Source organism: Cupressus sempervirens, chromosome 7 (assembly GCF_028749045.1).
Source record: "Cupressus sempervirens isolate cs-2001-9-10 chromosome 7, ASM2874904v1, whole genome shotgun sequence".
Lineage (NCBI taxonomy): Eukaryota > Viridiplantae > Streptophyta > Pinopsida > Cupressales > Cupressaceae > Cupressus > Cupressus sempervirens.
Genome location: NC_143124.1, coordinates 172,396,538 through 172,402,537, shown reverse-complemented (window position 1 = coordinate 172,402,537; position 6,000 = coordinate 172,396,538). Strand labels below are relative to the sequence as shown.

The following is a 6,000-nucleotide window of genomic DNA, read 5'->3' as shown; positions in this document are numbered from 1 at the left end:
CAACCACTTCCAACCAAATAAACTACAAAGACTAGGGTTTAGAAATTCTATCTAACTCTAAGAATGTATGATAATGTTGAGGATGGGCTGAGCCTTTAACTAATCCTTGCTTCACCGTGTCAACAAGGCACAGGAGGGTGCTATCTTCTATGAATGTTAGAATGATTTCCACATTATCAAATATTCATTTGAATAGCCTATTAAGGCACAATCTAAATGAACATCTCCAATAGAAGTTAAGCACTTACAAATTAGGCCTAGACTAACCTTGCACTGTTTCTTACAATCAGAAAGTATCAAAAGGCATGGACACTAACTCCAGCATTAATCACCATTCAACACTATTTTTCATCCAATCTACCTTTACTTAACATGAAATGAAATCTAATCTAAGTGAGGAATTGAAGAAACCATGCAATACTTCAAAGCAACATTAAGTAATCCACCATGAAGACCAACAAAGAATCAGCAATCATTTTGATAGCACTATGGCAACGATTTCATCAAGTCTATTCCTACTCTACCTCTACTACTAGCTAACTTCTCTCTAATGAATCCAAAATCTAAATCACTAACTCCTTACAAATGAGAAGGCCTTGGCCTTTTATATTTGTTCAATTACAATGAAGGGCCAAGATCAATTCAAAATCAAGGGCTAAGATTTATCTCTGCAAATCCTACAGGGTTGCCACCCTATCAACCAATTAGATGAAGGCACCACCTTGTGGGTCAATAAGAAATTACAATGTTTTTGAGAGCCAATGAGAAAATTGTACACTCGGCATAATATGATTGAAACATGTGTAACTAGATTTTCTTGGTTGGTAGAAGACAAGTGGGTGCCATGATACTCAATTTCCAAATTTTCTCTATTTTTATTCTTGAAATTTCCTAATTGCTATGACTTACACTTGCAAACTTGATGTATTTTGAGTTTCTTGATAAAGTTTTCATGTGGTTGGATCCTTCTTGCTTTCTTGAATTCCATCTTGATCTTGATCTTCAAATTCACACTTAAGTAATCTGATTTGAGTCTTTCTTCTCACTTTCAAGCTTAAGCTTGCTTGGAGTCTTGGGCTTGAGTTCGCCATATCCCTCAGCAAATTTACCTTGCAAAACAAAGGAAAAACATTAGACTTTGTGAAAATTAATAAGTAAAACAAAGTGAAGAAAATCTTAAAGCTTTCATGACAATTGCATCAACATCAAAATGAAATGAATTTTCCTTAATGTCAAGATCAAACCTCTCTTCCTCTTACGAATTTTGGAAATAAATTATGCTAAAATATGGAAAATAAACTAGTTTTCTTATCCATAACATGCCCAGATTTCGTTTTTCTTGCTATCTTCATCTCTGATTTTTGGGATAATCTGCCCTTCCAACCCAGAATTTCAGAAGACTTTTCTCCCCCTATATCTTATGATTTATAAATCCTCGAGTCTATCACACCACATTCGGAACAATACACTTCTCTCCAAAGGCAACTTTGCTACTACCTTTATGAAGATTTTGCAATCTCAAAACATAAAGAAAATCACTGCCAATGCTGAGAGGGAATCACCGCCTTAGAGCAGAGACAAAACTGCTTTGTTTTGTGATAAAATGATTTGAATTAACCCTCCTTATATAGACAATTTAAGTTTGAATAGGCACCTCCTCCAATGCAGGCTGACCTAGCTCTAATCAGCCAAAGAAATCATTTAATTTATTTGTTCTTTAGGCTCCCTTAGGCCGACTTATATTAAGGATTTGAAAGATTTTTAAAATGTTTGATTTTCTTTAAATAAATCGCAGCACACAATATCCTTGGCAGAGCCTTCATTGCAAGGGCAGAATTTTGCCATGTTTGAGGATAAAAGAGTCCTCTGAGGTGGCGAAATTCCACCACTTTCAAAAATGTTTCCTCGTGCCACTTGATTTTCCACCACCTAAGTTGTCTTCTCAAATCTTGCCTAACCACATCTTCATTCATTTGTTTGATTCTTTTGCAAGTTGGGAGGGAATGAATTATGTTTTAGGCTCCAAAATGTAAGGCAGAGATCAGCTTATCAAGAGGAATTCACATTCCCTGTTGTACATCCATCTTCATTTCAAAAAATTTAATCTGATTCTTCATAGTTTCACATCTTTAGATCAGATTGCCATGTTGAGTTTCATTCAACTCCAAGGCCCTAATCTTGTACTTTCTTTGCTTAGGATGGGAGGCAGATTTTTGGCATGGGAGAGGATTTTGTTGTTGAGGTGGGTGGAGATCAAAGGGAATAGAGGGTTTTTATCCTTGGGGGCAAGGAATTCCTTCAACTCGTCCAAACATCACTCTTATTTAATTTCCCGCCACCTTACATGTTGTCTTCCAAGCTTGTTCAACTCAAACCTACTTCTCCATTCTTGATCAGGTTGCCAACATATTGCTCTTCATCCAAATCTAGGTCTTTCAAACTCACCACTTCCTTGCTCCATTCAAGGGCGAAATTTGGAGGGGCCCAAGAATTTTATTAATTTTGATTTAACTATGCCTTCTTCAACTTCAAACCTGCTATTTTTATGCCAAATTGAAGGGGTACTGAGTTTGCCTGTCGTCAGCTTTCAGGCATAGCTTATGTTCACGGGTGGAAATGATGAGTGCTCGAGGATTATGAATCCCAAGAAGGCAGCAGAATCCATTGCTTCCCAAGGATTCCCTCTTACTTGCCTTTAATCATTTCATTCACCCCCACTTCCATCATCATTTTCACTTTGTGCATCTATCCTTGTTTTGGGTGACTAGAGGACTTTATTTCCTTAGACATTTGTGTTAATTCTATAACTTCAAAATCATACCGGTCTGATGGAACAGATCATATAGATCTGATAATGCATAAATAATGGCTTTGTAATGAAGGCCTATAAATATAATTGTTTAGTTTTCAATTATGATTGGCATCTCCCTTGGAGTAATGTTGTTTAAGTTTAATCTTGAACAAATTAGTTAGTCACTAACTAAATCTATTCCTTAATAGGTGCCGATTTGGAGAGAACAATTCTGGCCGACCTAGAGAGGGACATGTCTCCTCTAGAGACATGCCCCTTTGATGCCTTATTTATTTAGGTTATGTTTGTGGATAAAGGACACACAACAAATCATAGTCTGCTCCTTTAGCATACATTGCCTCATACGAATAGTAACAGAATATATATATTATTGCAAAACTATTATCTCAGCAAGAAGGACTAATATTCCATCTGTAATTGATCAAGACCATCTCCAGCACTTCAAAGGTTTGATATCAGTTTGAATTGTAGCAGAATTTGCAGAAACTTTACATGGTATCCAAGCTCTAGTAGTCGAACCTAGGCCTTGCAAATTGACAATAAGACTTTATATATCTAGCAACATCCTTCTATCTTCAATGGCAAGCACAATCACACCCGAGGACAGGTTTGATGGGAAAGAACACTTCGTTGCTTGGAAATTCAGAATTATGATGATTCTTGAAGACAATGATGTGAAATAGTTTGTTGATTCAGCATCCAAGCAACTTGATGTTGAACCTAATAAAACTATTTGGAATAAAGGGAACAGGAAAGCCATGCAAATCATATTAGATGGAGTGAAAAATGAAATAGTGCCTATGCTAATGAAATATCAAACAACATTTAATATGATGAATGTATTATTAAATGCATATGAGGTTAACAATGCAACTAGAACCCTTGCACTAAAAAGGCAATCAAATCATATTCAAATAAAGAAGGGAGAATCTATGAATTCTTAATTCCTAAGTGTGGCTAGTCTAAGAGACGAACTTGCAAGTATAGGGACCATAATTGAAGACAAGAAACTAACACTTAAGGCTATAGATGGGTTACCAGATTCATGGGAAACATTCTCACATGGAGTAAGTGCTAGAGACAATCTTCCAGACTATAATAGACTTAAAGGAGATTGCCTCCAAGAAGAATCTAGGAAACTTAAGAAAGGAAGAAAATTGAAAATTGAAGATGAAGAACTTCATGTTCTCAACACAAATTTCTATAAAAGTAAGAAGAAGCACTTCAAGAAGAAGAGTAATCAAAGAAATGACAATCCTAAGAAAGATTTATCCAAAATAAAATGCTTCAAATGTGAAAAGTTTGGATAGTATAGATCTAATTGCCCTGAGAATACAAAGAAACAAGTAAATTGTACAAATGTTACCAGGAAAGAAGAAAACTATGATCCTAAGAATCATGTATTGTATTCTACACTATCAAATAAAGTATCAAGCAAAGCATGGGTAATTGAAAGTGGATCATCTTGACACATTACAGGATACAAAGAAGTACTAGATTCAATATCAGAAGAAGTTGATGGCAAAGTTACCATAGGTGATAATTCCTCCCATTTAGTCAAAGGAATTGGGAATTGCACCTTGAAATTGAAGTCAGGTATTTCTCTACATCTCAAAAGAGTACTCTATGTACCAGGAATAAAAAGGAATCTAATCTCTGTTACAACACTTGAAGATGATGGACATAATGTTGAATTCATGGACGGTAAAGTAATGACCTGGTCTAAGAACTCTTCATTTAAGAAATCAAAGTTGATTGGTCAAAGAAAGGGATTCTTGTATGAGTTAAATACAATACCTAGTCAACCTATTCAAGCCTTAATTCATAAAGCTGCTGATATAAACGAAATATGACACAGAAGGTTAGGACATCTAGATTTCAAAACCTTATCGACTATGGAGAAGATGGTTATTGGTTTGCCTAAATTGAATAAATATCATTCAAGCATATGCAAAGGATGTGCTCTGGGTAAGAACACCAAAAGTCCATTTCATGATAGCACTAGAGAAACTAAGAATGTTTTGGTATTAGTCTGTGGACCTATGCCCGTTCCTTCTCTTGGAGGATTTTGGTACTATACTCTGTTTATAGATGACTTCTCTAGGAAAACTTGGATTCACTTCTTCAAATGTAAAGAGCCAAAAGAAATCCTTAAGAGATTTAAAGAATTCAAAATCTTAACTAAAAACTTATAAAGACACAAAATTAAAACTCTTGGGACTAATAATGGAGGGGAATATACTTCAGACTTGTTAAAAGATTTTTGTAAAGAAGCAGGAATTAAGAGGGAGTATACTGTTCCTTATAACTCTTAGCAAAATAGGGTAGCAGAAAGGAAGAAAATAAACAATTATAGAAGCAACAAGAGCTATGATATTTGATCAAAATTTAGAATATTATCTTTGGGCAGAAGCCTCTTGTACTATTGTCTATATTCAAAACAGAAGTCCTCAATCTCACCTTAGAGATAAAACTCTTGAAGAAGTCTTTACTAAGGTTAAACCTAATATGAGCCATCTTAGGATATTTGGGTGCCCAGTATATACATGTTCCAAAAGAAAAGAGAACTAAGTTAGAACCCTCAGGGAGGAAAGGCATTTTTGTTGGGTATAGTAAAACATCTAAAGCATATAGAATTTTCATACATGGTCAGAAAAACATTGAACTTAGTAGGGATGTAATATTTGAAAAAGATTTAGCATTCAAAAGAGCCCTAAGTTCTAAAGATCCCACACATTTACCTAGTTCTGAAGAAAATCATGAATTTGAGTTTCAGAAGAGCACACTGAAGAAATTGAAGATGAAATTAAAAATCTTAATCTTAAGGAAACTAAAAATTCTAAAAAAAGACCACTTTGGACCATTAAGACTGTAGAGGAAGCTGAAGACTTTGCTGCACCATCTGGAACCCTCAGAGAAAGCAAAAGACCTAAAAGATTTTCTAGTTATGCAGCAAACATGAGTGATTTATCTAAATCAAAACCTACCAATGATTCAAATGCTATTAAAATTACAGCTTGGAAGGATGCTACGATGGAAGAATACTAATCCATTATAAAGAATGACGTTTGAGAAATTGCTCTAAGGCCCGAAGGAAAATTTGTTGTTTCTTCCAAATAGATATTTAAAATCAAGCACGCTATTGACAGTAGCATTGAAAAATATAAAGCTAGATTTGTAGCCAGGGG

At 35.0% G+C, this 6,000-nt stretch overlaps 1 protein-coding gene across 1 annotated transcript in view; it reads right to left on the bottom strand.

Moving 5' to 3' along the window:
• Positions 1-450: 450 nt before the first annotated feature.
• LOC149546068 (uncharacterized) overlaps positions 451-6,000 on the bottom strand; it is a 60,329-nt gene continuing 54,779 nt past the window's right edge. The window contains exon 2 of the mRNA XM_089790977.1: positions 451-1,109. The gene's annotated coding sequence lies outside the window, so the exon portion shown is untranslated. The remainder of the gene's footprint in view (positions 1,110-6,000) is intronic.